We start from the raw sequence: 18039 nt of genomic DNA on the forward strand, positions 1-18039 counted from the left end.
GAGGAAGAACAAGAAATTGAAAACTTATTTGAAAAAATAATGAAGGAGAACTTCCCCAATCTGGCCAAGGAAATAGACTTCCAGGAGATCCAGGAAGCTAAGAAAGTTCCAAAGAAGTTGGACCCAAGGAAACACACACCAAGGCACATCATAATTACATCATCCAAGATTAAAGATAAGGAGAGAATCTGAAAAGCAGCAAGAGAAAAAGGAGACAGTTACCTACAAAGGGGTTCCCATCAGACTCAGCTGATTTCTCAAAAGAAACCTTACAGGCAAGAAGGGGCTGGAAAGAAGTATTCAAAGGCAAGGACCTACATCCAAGATTATTCTACCCACCAAAGCTATCATTTAGAATGGAAGGGCAGATATAGTGCTTCCCAGATAAGATCAAGTTAAAGTAGTTCTTCATCACCAAGTCTTTATTTTATGAAATGTTAAAGAAACTTATCAAAGGAAAAGAAGATCAAAAACTATGAACAGTAAGATGACAACAAACACAGCTATCAATGGCTGAACCTAAAAAAAAAAAAAGAAAAGAAAAAGCAAACTAAGCAAACAGCTAGAACAGAAACAGAAACACAGAAAGGGACATCGGAGGGGAGGAGGAGGGGGGAGAAGGGGGGAAAAGGTACAGCGAATAAGAAGCATAAATAATTAGGTACAATATAGACAGGGGGAGGTTATGAATAGTATAGGAAATGGAGAAGCCGAAGAACTTATATGTACAACCCATGGACATGAACTAAGGGGTGGCGGGAAAATGCTGGCAGAAGTGGGGGCGGGGGTGCAGGGCAGAGGAGAATAAAGGGGAGGAAAAAAATGGGACAACTGTAATAGCATAATCAATAAAATATATGTTAAAAAGTAAATAAATAAAAGTGGTATACCAAAGTTTTAACTTAGGCATGAAATGACTATTAGATAGCAAGAATGCTTTTTTATATAAATTGTGTACTATCACAAGAAGTCCTATTTATATTCCGAGATCATTATTAAGTTCTCGGAGTATCAAAAAGATACTCCATCAGGGCATGAATTTTTTCACTACTGCATCTAAAATAGTACTCTATGCATTGTAGGTATTCAATAAATATTTGTTAAATAAAGTAATGAATATTTTAATACCATCAAAGAAATCAAAATATCCACAACACATGATGTGCACATGGTGTTATGAGGACTTGATATAAAGAAAAGTAACCACTTAATAACAGTGATTTAAATCAACTCAGCAGTTCGGGAAGTTAACTGTATCATGTCAAAAGAATTTGTAAACTGTCAAGTAAAATGTAAATTAAGCTAGTAATATAGTAATAGTGTGATTTTTTTTACTGAGAGAGGCTGAGACAGAGGAACAGAGAGTGACAATTATATTAAAGGAAAATCCTTTGTTTATAAGCAGAAAGATTTCAAAAACTCTTTGGTTGTCTGAAAGGAGGAACCTATATAATATATCTGGAAAAATAAAAAACAAAATCATACAGTGTTAGCAAATCAAATCCAGAATATATAAAAAATATATTTTGACCAAGTTGAATTCATCCTAGGAATCCAAAGATGGTTTAGTATTAGAAAGTCAATGTAATTCACCACGTTAACAGATTAAAAAGAAAAATTATATTATCATCTCAATACATGTATAAAAGTACATAATAATTTAACCACCATTCTTCATTAAAAATTAAACCTTTGAAAACTTTATTTACTTGATATTATTAACCTTAGCATCCAAACACTACCATTTAAAGTGAAAAAGAAGTATTAAATCTTCAAGTAGGGATGAGAAATTAGACACCAGAGAAGGAAAACTCTAAATTCCTAAGAAAATAAATCTCTTAAGGGTCTATAAATCATTTTTAAAATATTGTTGACTTTGGAATTCTCAAAAGGTAAGAAGATAATTTATTCTCATCTACATGGCCACTGTACTGAGAAGAGAGTTATAGAACTTCAGCAGTCCTGAAGAAAGTAAGATTCCTATGCAGTAAGGAAAAAAAAAAAAAAGAATAGAAGATACAATAGTCAGAAAGAATGAAACAAAACTGCAACTATTTGTAGGTAACATAGAAAATGCAACAGAATTAACAAATAATTTAAACTAAAAAAAAAAAAGAGTTCTGACAACTTACCGGACACAAGATCAATTTATAAACATCAACAGTGCCAGTCTGATATGTAAAGAGCTTCAAAGTCATCACCCGCGTCCTCACAACACAGAAAAAACTGAATAACTGAAAATCAACCATTCTTTTTAGATCCATCAGAGACTTAAGGTCACACTACAACCTGCTGCCCCCAAATTAGAGGAACGGGCAAATACAGAGAATCACACCTTACCAGGAGCAGATATCTGCCAATGAACCTCAAGCTACAAATGATGATTTGCCAGAGGCTCAGTGTGGCTAAGTTAGAGAGTTAAAAACTTCAGAAACAAGGATAAGAATTACAACAAATTTCAGAAACTTTACAAACAAGAAGAGGGTAGAGTGACATATTTAAAATGTTGAAAGAAGAACCACCAATTCCTCTGGAGTTACATACATCAAAATTGAGGTCTTCTGTTCACATAGAAAATCACAGGCAAAATTAACAGTTAACAGACCAGAGAAGATATTTGCAATGTTTAAAACCTGCTAAGGAATTAATATATGGCATGTATAAAGAACAGCTGCAAATGAATAGGGAAAAGACAGGAAACCTCAATGGAAAAATAGGCAAAGGATATAAATTGGCAGATTATTTAAAGGGAACCGCACTCACAAATAAGTGTAGAAATCGGAGATGTGCACCAGCATCAGAGAAATGTCAATTACAACAAGCTACATCTTGACATCAATCAGATTAATAAAAATTAAATATCAGATAACACCAACTGTAGATAAGAAAATAGAGAAATAATATTTCTATCCTCTACCGGCAGGAGTGTAACTGAAGCAGTATTATGGAAAATAATTGGTGGTACATAATTAAGTCAAATACACATTATCCCATACTCCAACAATTAGACACCTGGAGATAAACATCAAGGAAACCAGCACACAAATGAAAAAAGCAACTTACATGAGGATATTCATCACAGAGTTATTTTTTAGTTGCAGAAAGCTGAAATTTACTTTAGGTCTCCATAGCTACATAAATAGATGAGTAAATGCAGTGTGTATACCGTCTGAAATACTACTTAGAAACAATACAGTAGATACATATATAGCAATAAACTAGACCTTAAACATGTAGTGTTGAGTGGAAAAGGTTGAAACAAAGTAAAATCTATAAGACAACACCATTTATATAAATTAATACATAGGCTCAAAAAATATAATACTTTATTTTACCAATATACATAACAAGTGCATTCCAGTAAAAGTCTTTGAGGGTAGAAGAAATGGAATAAGGTTGTGGATAATGAAAATAAAAATAATTAAAATGATACAATAGAGGAGCCATGGATCAATGATGATAGTGTACCATCAACTGAAGAGAATTATTAATAGAATTCTATACCTGAGTTTCCAAGGAAATGAACAAATTATTAATAATAAAACCCTAAAACTAACAGAAAAGAAACCCTATTAAATGCAACTCACTGTGTTAACAAATTAAAGGAGAAAAATAATTATCCCAACAGATGCAGAAATGTCACTTGATATATTCAACTACCTATTCATGATTTTTTTTTTAAAAAAAAGAAACGTGGGGAACTGGGAAAAGTGCCTAGACAATTCCATACCAAGCATCATATTAAATAGGAAATATTAAAAACATTTCCATTAAAGTCAGGAATGCATCACGATACCTGCTAGCACTGCTGCTAACCAATATCATGCTGGAGGTCCTAACCAGTGCAAAAAGATAAGATAATGAATAAGTATGAGTGATATAAAGTGACAAAACTGTCATTATTTGAAAACCATTATCATTGTCATAGAAAATCCTGAGAGATGCAAGCTAAACAATGCAAATATGAAATTCCATGTATGAATTCAATAATGTTCCCATTTATAAGCAAATAAATTAGAAAAAGTAATTTTTTAAATTCTCATTCACAACAGAAATAAAACTACAAATTACCTAAACAATATGGTGATTGCTGGGGTGAGAGAAGTATAAGGAGACTAAGTGGTAATGCAAAAAGAAAATATTTTTAAAAGAAATGTTTTTTTAAAAAATTTTAAATAAATTTTTTAAATGCGTGGGGGAAAAAGAAGTGAAGGGGCAAGTCAAGGAACATATAGCAAGCACTCATGGACAAAACCACGTGGGGTTTTGCCCACGTGGGGAAGGATTGAGGGAGGGAGAGGGGGGAGGGGCAGGGGAAAGTGGTGGGGGGAGGGCAGTGATAAATGTATTTGGAAAAATTAATTAATTTAAAGAAAGAAAAAATAAATTAAAAAAATTATCCATGTATTTAAAAAAAAAGAAAAGAAAACAGCTGAAACATATCCTGAAGGATTTTCAACTTTTTTAAACTAATGAGTGAAATAAATGATAATTCTGCAAGAAAAATAAGAAAAAAAAAATATTTTTAAAATAAAATAAAATACCTATCCAAAAATATAAGAAATGATAAAATGTTACAAAAAAAATTTTAAGAGATCAAAGTGAAGAAATTCATTATATTTATGTATTTAAATAGTCAATATCAAGATTTCAATTCTTAGAATTTTGATTACATATAAATCAAGAAAGCTTAATGAAAAAATAATTTAAAGACACTAAAAGTTTATGACAAATAGGAAGCAGATAGTTTCAGATTCAATAAAAGGGAGGGGAAAAAAATAAAAGTACCAACAACTCAACAGCCAATGTACAGAGAAGAAAAATTAAAAGGCCAATCACATGAAGAGATGAATCTTAATCTTGAAAGTAGGCAGAGAAAAGCAGATTTAAGATTACACACGCGCATGCGCGCGCACACACACACCCACACCCACCCCCCCACCCACCCCCATCTCCACCCAATAATAATATCTATCAAGCTTTGGTGAAAATGGAAAGAAATAGGGACTTTCTGTTTAAAGCAATTTGGTTGTATTTAGTAAAGTAAAAAATATGCATGAACTTATAGGTAGATCCCTTAGAGAAATTCTTATATATATAGACATTCACTACAGCATGGTTATTAAGAGTGAAAACAGGAAATAATCTAAGTGTCCAGAAGTAGGGGACTTGACAAATAAAATGTAGTGTATTCATGAGATGGGCCTATACAATAGCTAAAAGAAACAGATTATATCTACCAATCTATAATCTATAATAAACAGATTTCAAATATATAATATTAAGGAAAATGGTAGTTGCTAGGCACAGATTGATATAACATACATAAATTAAAACCACATAAAATATACAAAATTTTTTGTAAACATAGATAAGGAAGACCATTTTAAAAACTGTTTGAGCAAGACACACTAAACTCTTCATGGAAGAAGCTTCAGAAGAGGTAGAAAAGTGAATGGGATGGGGGGGATGTTGGGTTAGTTCTCTAGGGCTCAAACTTAAACCAGTACTGTTTCAGCCCTTTGCAAAAAATTCAAGATATATTTTCCTTGCATCTTTGTTTTGTTGGTTAGCAAGGAAAATAAGACCAGCAACACTGAAAAAAAAGAAAAGAAAAGAAACCAACAGAGACAAGACGGAAGGAGGGAGGTGTGGGCAGGGAAAAGGAAGGGAAGGGGCAAGTCAAGGAACATACAGCAAGGACTCATGGACAAAGCCAAAGTGGGGAAGGACAGAGGGAGGGAGGGGGAGGAGAAGGGCAGGGGAAAGTGGTGGGGGGTAGGCAGACACAAATGTACTTGAAAAAATAAATAAATTTTTTTAAAAAATTTAAAAAATAGCAAACACACGCACAAAAAAGAATCTTTAAATGAATATTTAAAAGCATGCATTTTAAACAAAGTAATCCAAACATTAAAAGTGTTCATTGTCATTCTAAAAATAAATAAACAAATAAATATTGTTCTTCAGCCAAAAAAAAAAAAAATTCAAGATATAAAAATTAACAATGGTTAATTCTATATCAGAGAAATGGGAGTATTTTCAAAATATTCTATTTTTCTGAATTTTAAAAAATTTCTCAGTATAAAAAAATTTACTCTGAATTTTAAAAATTACTATTTCTAATTTATTTGCTTATAAATAGGAACGTTATTGAATTTCATACATTGAATTTCATACTTGCATTGTTTTGCTTGCATCTCTCAGCAAATAAATTTATAAACATTTTTAAAATATAAACTTAATTTAGGGACATTAGTTTGTATGTCCACACATCTCGATCCAGCTCTGGATATATATGAGGGCATACAACATTAAAAAGGGGATACATCGCTTCTCGGCCTTTTGGCTAAGATCAAGTGTTCTTATCAGTTTAAAAAGGGGATAAATAGTTTACAACATGACTTTAACTAAGATTAGTTTAGACTTACTTTGGTAGGCAATGGAAACTGCAGATGCTTGAGCAAATCATGATATGGTCTGAGCTGTCCTCTTAGGACTATTCATCCTTCAAACTTGTGTAAAGGAGGCTGAAATAGAGAGATGATTTTGGAGCCTATTAAAGAGACCTAAACAAGAAGTGATTAGTATTAGTATTAATAAATGGTAAGTAGTAATAAACATGGAAAGAAGAGTGAATCTCATCTCTCTCTACTTCCTTTATTATATCCAAGAACCAAAGATACTTGAAAAATGTTGACTAAGTACAAAATACATAGTCTTAATTCTTAGATCCTCAATGGAAGTATTCTCTAAAATTTTGAAAGTTAAATAATTAACCTTTGTGTGTAAACTGTCTATAGAGAAATTTTAAGTCATTGAGGTATGAACTTGACCTTGCTATTTTGCATATTCTTCTACCATGGTCAAATACGAGGGGCTTTTTTATCCATAGTATCCACAAAATTAATATCTGTTTTTCTTAGATTGAGACATTTCTAACAAAAATAATAAAAACTATGATTTATTGAACACAACTTATTACATGCCAGTCACTGTAATAGGCACTTTCCATATATTTTCCTATTTAACCTTTACTTTGACATTGTTTGGAATGAAGCAGGAATCTTATTATATCTCCACTTAACTAATACGGCAAATGAGGCTCACAGATACGAAATAACTTGCCCTTAATTAGACTAAGTTAGTAAAAAATGGCACTGAAATGCAAACCAAGGTCTTCCTAATTCCAAGTCTATGCTCCTTCCATCACCATCCTAATCTCTTCTACTAAAAAATATCATTTATTTAGCTGTCACATAAACGAAATCCTAAATTCCAAGTGGCAGTAAATATTGACAAGTTCCCCATTATTTCAATATCTTTAATTTAATTTCATAAATAAATAATTATATGTTATGCTATTTCTTTTAGATTTTTTTATAGCATCTACTTAACCTCATCAAACTAAGGATTATTTCTATTAATTGAGCTATTTTTAGTTATTGTCCTAACTTATTGACCTTAGATCAAACATTTAAGTGTTTAACAAAGTGTCCAGCATGTAGTTAGTGCTAAATAAGTATTAGCAGCTTTTATTATCTTATTATTATATTTCACAAATAATTTATTAGCGATAGAGTTCAGTTCTTTGGTAAATAACCCAAAATCTCTATTATCTTTTACAGCACAAGAGGATTATATTCTCAGTGTTCAATATACAATCATGAAGCACCCACAATCTTATCTCAAAAATATCTTTAAAAATTATCTCCGTTAAATTAGAAATATGGAAATCATCTAACAGCTCACCTGAACACTGGAATCAGAGTACTTTAATTTTATAGTAATTAATTTTTTAGGTTAGACTGACATCTAGTGGAATGACTGTAGCCAACCCAAAGATTTTAAATACATAATTTTTCCAAAATCTAATAAGATTCCATTAAGTGAAAGAGCAGTATCTTTTATGTAAATGTTTAAAATTAAAAAGTAAAATCAATTTGAGTATTGTCTATATCTGGCACTATACTAAATCCTTCCATATACCTTATCTCACTCATTTATTTGTTTAAAATACGTATTTAGCACAAAGCAGGCTAGGCACCTATACAGAATTTTTACAAAGCAGATTATGATCCCTGTTCTTTTAGAGTTCATAGACCAGTGAGGAATAAGTTACTAAACTAATCATTATATAAATCATAAAATTATAAATTGTAATTAGAGCTATGAAGGATTTTAGAAGAGAACCCCAAATTTAGTAGGGAGTTTAGGAAGGGCCTCTCTAAGGAAATAATATGAGAGCCAATGTCTAAAAACTAAATAGGAAGAGGGATTTAAGACAGAGGGTGTCACACTGCGCAGCAGCTATAGGGGCGCGCAGCACTCCCTGAAACCTGAGGGAAACCAGCCGGGGCCAGCTGAGGTGGGAGCAGGGCTTTGAAACCCACAGAGCCTGTCCCAGGGTTATCGCGGATGAGGGGGAATAAACACAAAATGTTGCAAATATTTCTCTGTTTGAGAGGAGAGCAGACAGAGCACTTCCTTCCTATTGGAGAAGGCCATGGCACATCCCCCTAGTGGGGAAGGCACCATCACCCTTTGTTCCAACATTTTTATTGAAAAACTTATCAGTGGGCTAGGTAACAGGAATGCATACGTACACCCGTTACATTAGCATGTTAAGTGTCACGGAGAATAGGTACCTTTAAGAAAAAGAATGACATGAATTCACTGATTTACATGGATCTGAGAGGAGACCAGTCTAAACAAAAGAGAATGAAGATAGGGGCAAGTGCCTTAATGATAAACGGTAAGGGGTGTAAATAACGTGAAGGTCCTTCGCAGCGTGAGCTGCTGAGAGATCTGAGGGAGGAACAGAGCACACTCTAAAGAATTTACTTTTAGGCCTGATTCCCTGGCAACCGCCAGATCTGATATAGGGCTGTTTTTCCTGCACTGTTAGCCAGGCAGGGGGAGAGAACCACCAAGGGATAAGGAGACTGCTTTTCGGCTGTGATGAGGACTCTTGCCCTGTCCAAGCCAAGCCGAGACGTGCGGGGGCCTCTTTGCCCCTTCTCCGTGTCCCCCAATTTCTTATCTGCTGCCCTTATCAGCCCAGGCCTGTCTTAGGTTGCCCCTCCCCCAAGGGGTCTTACGCGTCCTTGGCCAGGACCATCCCCAGGCAAAGCAGAGGGGCAGGAGTCTCTTCAGGAGACTGTTTCTCCAAGGTCTCCTGATTTCTTCCAGCCTTGGGGCCCTCCAGTCTGTTGGCAGGGTTACAGCTCCTAAAACGAGGGTGGGCGTTTCCCAACAAGAGGGAATAGCATGTTTGAAGGTTCTGAGGTGGAAAAAGGTTGTTGCCCAAATAATTGAAAGGGCAGTGGAGTTATAGTTGCAAGGGAGACAGTAGTATCAGATGAGTTTAGCGAAATGTAAGTAGGGCCTTCTAAAAATAAGTCAATATTAATTCAGGATTTATCACTTTATCATAGGAAAAATGGAAGCCATTTGAAGTATTTAAACAGGAAAAATATATGATGAAATACATGGATTTAAAAGAACACTCTGGCTCCCATGATGAAATTAATTGAAAGGAGATGAATGTGAATGGAGGGAGAACAATTAGGACACACTGGGAAAATATTTCAATCATCGAAACAACAGATGGTTTGGTCTCAGACTATAGTGGTTGCTCTCAAAGTATATACAGGGTGGGGCAAAAGTAGGTTTATAGTTGTAAGTATGTGAAACATATAGCTTATTCTTCTATTATTATTTATTAATTATTGTATTATTTTCCATATGAACAACTGTAAACCATTTTTTGCCCCACTCTGTACTTTTTCATACTAATAATTGGCACTTTTGAGCATATGCTAGGCATTTACATGTATTATATCATTCCATTCTCACAGCAACCACTTGAAGTAAGCATTGTTAAAATCTTGGTTTCACAGATTAAAAAACTGAGGCTCAGAAAAAAAAAGTTATAAACCCATAGCCACACAACTAGCAAGTAACAAAGCTGGGTCTCTAATTCACCTTACTGGTCTTAGGGGAACCCATCTCATCAAAACAGTTTAATTATTAGCAATCCAGTCTGTTTTGCGGCAATGCAACTTTTTCTTGTTGCAAAAGGGAATAATATCCATACACAAAGAAAATCAGTTTTGTTCTTAAGTTATTTTCCCCAGTATGTTTATAGTTTGTAGCAATTAGGGGCAGGCTTTTTCATAATTAAAGAGAAAGCATTAGCTACATGTGACTTAAGAAGATAAATTGTTTGAGATAGTATAACTTAGTAAAAAGTGAAGTTATTCAAATATCCACTAAGCCAGACACCTGTTGCATTCAAGGAAGGCACCTCTGCAGATTTGTCAAGATACTGAAAGTAGATTCAGAAATTGGTGATGAATTGGATATTGGAAGGAATCTAGGGGTGAGAGACAAAAAGGTATTGAAAATATTCCCATATTTCTATCTTGAACAACTGAGCAGGTAGAAGTATTAATGTGAGAAAGAGTGGAAAAAGAACTGATGTGAGAGTAACACCAAGCCTTTATTATCAAAGAATAACTCAGAGAAATGTAGTTATTTATCTGCAAGTGTTTTCACATACAGGGAGACAGTCACTAGACTACTGTTAAGGGACAAAGGCAAAAACTGTCCTTATGAGGACAGTTTAGGGAGACTGTGTCTTCTTTCATGCATCCTTAGAGGTAAACTGATTAGTTGACAGCAAAGATGTCAGTTTAGGCAGTCCGTCCATTCAAAGGTTGTCCAAGGATAACAAAGAAAGCCAGGTTAATTGTATTGAATTTTTCCCAACATCTGCGAGTTCGCTATGGGGCATACGTGGCAGGCTGGCCGAAGGTAACGGTGCCTATTAAGACTCTGCCATTAGCATCTACACCGTAGCTGAGCCAGGCCTGCATCATTTCCCTCATCAGTGTTTCTCAACTCCCTCCTTTTGGTTAAAACAAACCCCAAAAGATGTGCATTTTATCATCATGGTTTCAGTTTCCCATCTGACTTAATATTATATCTGTTGGATGTCAACTCAAGATTGTAGATGTGAAACAATTTACACAGAATCAAATTTCTCTAGATTTGATTCTGTTGACTGGACAGACTAAATGAGCCAGGAAAATCATGCAGGGTCTTTAAGAGAGGTTACAGATTTTCTTCTTTATTCTAAGAATATTGAGAAGCCACTGTAGGTTTGCATCAAAAGAGTTATTTGATTAGAACCTTAATTTCAAAAATTTAGAAAAATGTCATGATATATGAGGCCTGTCCAGAAAGTATACAGCCATGTAATATGAAAATTAGACTTATAGAAAATTTATTGAAGAAGGGACAAGATACAAGAAGCATTGTACATAGGACGATGCCTCAGTTCCCTTCAAAGTAGGCACCCTAAGACCTCACACAGTTCTTCCTGTCGCCATCAGCTGCCCCGTCATATTTTCCTGAATCTCATTGACAGCCTGAAATCTCTTTCCTTTCAAAGGTGATTTTAGTTTTGGGAAAAGCCAGAAGTCGCAGGGCACCAAATCTGGGCTGTTGCAGGGCTGAGTTACATGGGTGATTTGATGTTTGGCCAAAAACTCTGCTCGAGACATGATGCATGAGTGGGCGCATTGTCATGTTGAAGCTGCCAATCACCAGTTGCCCATAGCTGTGGCCTTGTGAATCATCTGAAATTTCCACAGAGGAATGTTCAGGCTTAAAACAAAATTTGATGCAGATTCATTGTTCTACTCACTTACTCATTTTGAATGTGACAGCCACCCAGTACACATGCTCACTCAACAATGTCTACTGTCCCCACTGACTAGTACAGTGAAGTTGTTGTTGTTCACACATGTGCACTCCATTCTACTCTCCTTGGCTGACAGGTTACATCGATGTCACACAAATCATTGTTGTTACATTAACAATTGTTGGATTTTTCTAGACAGACCCGGTATATGAGACAAATGGAAAGTTTCTCACCAACTGGATATTTGCTAATATTAAGAAATTATTGTGAATTTTGCTCTGGCTGGTGTGGCTCAGTGGATTGAGAGCCAGCCTGCAAACCAAAGGGTCACCAGTCAGATTCCCCGTCAGGGCACATGCCTGGGTTGTGGGCCAGGTCCCCAATAGGGGGCATGCGAGAGGCAGCCACACATTGATGTTTCCCTCTTTCTCTTTCCCTACCCTCTTTCTAAAAATAAACAAAAATTTTAAAAAATAAAAAGAAATTATTGTCAATTTTGTTTGTATAATGATAATTATATTGTGGTTATTTTAATCAAAATTATGTTTTAAATAGTAATTGATGAAATGAAAATAAACTTGGGAGTCATCTGTATATAGATAGATGCATATGAATGGAAGCAATTATCTGTGAAGTGAGGAGAGTAGAGAAATAAGGATGGTACCTTGAAGAACTTTATTATAAAGGCCAAAGAAATAAAAATGAACAAAGGAATTAGTATATCCACTTGAGAAGACAAAAATCAGAGGGTTATATCATGGAAGCCAAAGGAAGAGATGTTTCAAGAAGGAAATAATGCACATAAAATGCTTAATACAGTGCCTAGTATATGGAAAATGATGAATAAATACTGCATTTATTATGACGATAGATGAAGAGAAAGTGACGTGGAATACCAATGAATAGTAAAAGATAAAAAAATAGAAGTCATTTCTGACCTTAAGGAGAATAATTTTTGTGGAGTAGGGGGAACAAGATATGTTAGAGTGTTTTCGGAGGTAAATGAGCGGTACAGATACTGAGACACTAATTAGAGATGTTTCTATTAAAATATTTGACTGATAGGGGAAGGAAGTAAATAAGACAGTGATTGGAAAAGGGTTGTGAGAGTTAATAGAGGCAGTATTAGGTTATACTGCAATTTGGGGGAAGAGGAATTTAAAATAAGAAAGCCTTAAGCATGGTAAATGTTGATAAAGAACTTGTAGAAAGAAAGAAAAATATGTGGGAAAGAAAAGGGATAACTATATAGGTCATAGAAAGGTAGGAGAGGTAGAGTCCAGAACACACAGGGAAAGGACTCATCTTGGATGGGTAGGACATCTCTTTCTTTTAACAGGAGAAGAGGAGAAATGATAGAAGCAGATGTAGACAGGCTGGAAAGAATGTTTCCATGATCCGTTCTCCAAGGAAACAATATTCTGGAGCATGTTCAGGGGCCTTTCAGTATCCAAATAGGTGGAATTTCCTGTTCTCATTTTCTGGTGCAGTATTTAATATTGTAGATCATTCATTTTCTTAAAACTCTTTTGTCCCTTTTAAAAATAGACAAAAGAGTCTAAAAAATAATGAATGCCCATGTACACTAGCTTAATTTATACAAATGAAGCTTCAAATCCATTCTCTTCCCTTTTCCCAAAAATAATCAGTTTTTGAATTATGTGTTTCTTTTTTGTGCTTGTTTTTATCATTTTACCACTTAATGTGTATTGTATAGGTATCACAGGAATACATGTAAAATATCCATGAATACATCCTTAAACAACATGTACTATTGATGTGAACATTTTAGTCTTTCAATGACAGTCTATGAGAGGTAATTTTTTCAGTCTGTCCAAAAAGTACCCCTTTTGAAACTTTTAAGGGAAAGTTTAGTTGCATTAAATTCTAAATTTACTGGGGTTTTTTCCTCAGTTCTTTGAAGATACTGTTTAATTAACTTCTGGCTTCTGCTATTCCTGAGAACTCTGTTGCTGATCTATTTAAGAGTAATTTATTTGCAGGTAATCTGCCTTTTATATTTTATTCCTTTCTAGATTTTATCTTTGTAGTATTGCAATTTCACTGCAGTGTACCTAGTATGTGCTTCTTTTTATTTATGCTTCTTGAGACTCCTAATTATTGACTTTGAGGTATTATTTCATCAGTTCTGGAAAATTATCAACCATTACCTCATCAAATTTGTCCCTCTTCTTTCTTACCTTGCTTTCTGGAAATCTTGTTGGATAATATATTGAACTTTCTCTCTATCTTCATTGTTTTTAATTCATACTTTTTAATTTCCTACTTCTCCATACTGCCTTCTATATAATTTCCTCAGAACGATCTTCCATTTACTAATATCTTTTCATCTGTATCAATAAACTATTAATAATCTCATAAGATTTTTATTTTAATGACTGTATTTTAATTTTTTTTTAAATGTCTGTTCTTATTTTCAGTGTCTTACTATTTTCTTTAGGTTTTAATCTTCCTTTCCATCTCACTTTGTGTATCTCCTAATGGAAATCTTACCTGTTATATCTATGCAAATGACTCCAAAGTCTGTATCTTTAACCCAGTGTTCTCTCCCAAGCGTTCATTACACATTTCCAATTGCCTTCTAGACCTTATTAAATGTCTCATGTCCCATGCTTGTAAGGTGTACCTGACTATTATATGAGTAGTGGAGTAAATAATGTGTCCTTTCTGCAACTTTCTATAGCACTTATGTGTTCTACTCAATTACTACTTAAAAATACACAGCCTCGCAGTTGATTTTCTTTGCATGTGAATAAAACTAGGTTATATGCCCTCACAGAACAAAAATCATGTTTTGTGCTTCTTAGCCAGAATTTGAATACCCTTAACTCTATCATAACCGCTTGAATGCCTTTAAAGCTAGACTTTCTTAGATTTGACTTTCCATATCTTATGTCTTTTTCTAAAAAAGACGGAAGAGTCTTTTTTAAATTATATTTTATTGATTATGCTACTACAGTTGTCCTGACTTACCGCTTTTTCCTACCTCCACCCAGCACTCCACCCCCTCAGGCAATCCCCACACAGTTGTTCATGTCCATAGATCATGCATACATGTTCTTTGGCCACTCCATTTCCTATACTGTACTTTACATCCCCATGGCTACCCTGTAACTACATATTTGTACTTCTTAATCCCCTACCTCTTTACCATTCCCCCAAAACCCCCTCCCATCTGGCAACCATCAAAATGCTCTCCGTATCCATGAGTGTCTCTATTCTTCTTGTTTGTTTAGTTTGTTGTTTAGATTCCATTGTTGATATGTATTTGTGTCATTTGTTTGTTCATAGTTTTGACCACCTCCTTTTTCTTAAATAAGTCCCTTTAACATTTCATATAATAATGGTCTGGTGATGATGAACTCCATTAGTTTGTTCTTGTCTAGGAAGCTCTTTACAGCCCTTCGATTCTAAATGATACCTTTGCTGGGTAGAGCAATCTTGGCTGTAGATACCTGCTCTTCATGACTTCAAATATTTCTTGTCAATTACTTCTAGCCTGCAAAATTTCTTTTGAGAAATCAGCTGACAGTCTTATGGGAACTCCCCTGTAGGTAACTAACTGCTTTTCTCTTGTTGCTTTTTAAGATTCTCTCTTTATTTTTAACCTTTGGCATTTTAATTATAATGTGTCTTAGAGTGGGCCTCTTTGCATTGATCTTGTTTGGGGCTCTGTGCTCCCTGGACTTGCATATCTATTTTCTTCACCAAATTAGGGAAGTGTTCTTTCATTATTTTTTTCAAATACATTTCCAATTTCTTGCTCTTTCTCTTCTCGTGGTTCCCCTATGATGCCACGTTGGAACACTTGAATTGTCCCAGAGTCTGCTTACACTAGTCTCATTTTTTTGGATTCTTTTTTCTTCTTGTTGTACTGATTGGTTGTTTTTTGCTTCCTTCTGTTCCAAATCATTGATTTGGTTCTCAGCTTCATCCACTCTACTGTTGTTTCCCTGTAAATTGTTCTTTATTTCAATTAGTGTATCCTTCATTTCTGACTAGGTCTTTTTTATGCTGTTGAGGTCCTCACTAAGTTCCTTGAGCATCTGTATAACCAGTGTTTTCAACTCTGCATCTGTTAGATTACTTATCTCCATTTCGTTTATACCCTTTTTTTGAGTTTTGATCTGTTCTTTCATTTGCACCATATTTCTTTGTTTCCTCATTTTAGTAGCCTCCCTGTGCTTGTTTCTATATATTAGGTATAGCTGCTTTGACTTCATGTCTTGGCAATGTGGCCTAATGTAATAGGTGTCCTGTAGGGTCCAGTGGCACTGCCTCCCCCATCACCCATGCTGGGTACTTGAGGTGTGCCCTTCATGAAGGCTGAGTATACACTCCTTTTGTAGTTGAGCCTTAGGTGCTCTTGGCAGATCAATAGGGGGGTTATACCCAGGCCAGTCAGCTGCAAGCATTGGCCATGACTATTTACCGCTGACCTCCACCCTCTGTGCAGGATCAGCTGTGCAGGGGCAGGATGGTGGTGCTCCAACATGGTCTGTAGCTTCCGCTGGTTGTGCTGGCCCTGCGCTTTCCCAGGTGGTACAGGCCAAGTTCAGCCCCTACCTGTGTTTTGCCATTCTAATGGTCACTCTGCCTGAGTTATAAAGCAATCTGAGATGGCTACTAGTTGTGCTGGGCTTGGAGATTCCCAGGTGAAGCCAAGCTGTGAAACTAGGCTGGCTGCTGCTAGTGCTGGGCATGGGGCTCACTGAGGCCAGTTGTTGCTTTTTAAAGTGAATTTAGGAAGTTGTGCATCATCACCCAAGACCAGCCATTCATGTGGAAGAGCCACTTGGGTGAGACCATAGATTGGGTGGAGTGGAGTCCCTGGGGATCTCCAAGGCCAGTCAAACACTGTTAGCCAGGTTGATGGAATTTCAAATAAGGCACCAGCTTGCCAGCTCTGTGGCTTTGTGAAGGGAGGATTTAGAAAAGGACAATGGCTTCTGCTCACCTTGACACCAGATACTTCAGTTTCTCTCTGTATGCCACTGGTAACTTTCAAGCTACTACCCCAATGCTGGAGCCCTAAGGGAGTGAATCTGAGTAGGTGAGTCTATGGATAGGTTCTTTAAGGGGAACTTCTTGGTGCTCCAGTGGTTTCTTCTGCAGACTCAATCCCTGCTGGTTTTTGCAGTTGGAAGTTGTGGGAACTTATCTTCCTAGCACTGGGACCCTGGGCTGGGGGGCCTGGTGTAAGGCTTGGACTCCTCGCTCCCAAGATGTCCCTCTTGAATTTTTATCCACCACACATGGATGAGGGACCAGCCCATTCCATATCTCTGCCCTTCCTACCAGCCTGGATGGATGTGGTTTATTTAATTCTCTAGTTGTCAGACTTCCATTCAACTCAATTTCTGATGGTTCTGAGTGGTAGTGATTCTATATTTTAGTTGTAATTTTGATGTGGTTCTGTGAAGAGGTGAGCCATGTCTGCCTACACCACCATCTTGATCAGAAGTCTCCAACAGTATTATAAAAGTTGATGCCCTCCATCAAATTTGCTATAGGGATTGCTCATAATAGATATTTGATTGTTAACTAATTGATAAGTAGTATGTAAGTGGATCCTTTAGAGTGCAAACTTATACTACTTCATTTGGTGATATTGTTTCCTTATTCCCATACCTCAAAGAGTGAATAGCTGATATGAGCCTTTCAATATAGAAAACTTATTGCTAGTATAAATTACATTAATCTAAATTTCAACAATGTAGGCTAACCTATATGACTAAAATCTAAGATAAAATTATAATCAAGCTTTATTTTATAGTGGATTCAGCATTCCCAGTGAAAGCATAGATGTAAAGAGCAAGATATTTTTAGAAGCACCTTGAAAGATAATAATATTGCCAGGAACCTTGCACTTTTACTCAGGATAAAAGAGTATGGTGAACTAAATTATTCCAAAATTCTAAGCACAATAAGAAAGAAATTATGTCATTTTGAGGTGAGGGAAAGTTTCAGCTTGTTGGCCAGTATCTATAGCAAGCAATGTAGATTAATATAGCAAGCAATGTAGAAAAGCTGATTTGTTTGGTGTTTATTTGAAATGCAGTGCAGGTTTAATCATTATATTAATCCTTAAACATGAAATACTAGACAAAATTAATTAGATGCTTCGCTCTAACATAATAAATATTTGAGAGGCCAGTGAAGTTGTTTTTTTCTTTTTTCCCCTTTCTCTCTTTTATATTGTACAATATATACATTGCTTTTGTAAAACACAAAAGCAGTTTTTAAGTATACACGCGTAAGTTCCTCTTCACCCCCCAGTCCCTTTCCTCTCTGTCTCCTCCACATGT

General features: G+C 35.5%; 1 non-coding gene across 1 annotated transcript; it reads left to right on the forward strand.

Annotated features, from left to right (window-relative positions):
* The first annotated feature begins 6329 nt into the window (after positions 1 to 6329).
* Positions 6330 to 6512, forward strand: LOC129065669 (U2 spliceosomal RNA). The gene has a single exon (XR_008528612.1). It is a non-coding gene; the product is annotated as a U2 spliceosomal RNA (small nuclear RNA).
* The last annotated feature ends 11527 nt before the right edge of the window (positions 6513 to 18039 follow it).

This window comes from Pteronotus mesoamericanus, unplaced genomic scaffold, assembly GCF_021234165.1.
Source record: "Pteronotus mesoamericanus isolate MK-2021 breed Mesoamerican mustached bat unplaced genomic scaffold, CSHL_Meso_final contig_181, whole genome shotgun sequence".
Lineage (NCBI taxonomy): Eukaryota > Metazoa > Chordata > Mammalia > Chiroptera > Mormoopidae > Pteronotus > Pteronotus mesoamericanus.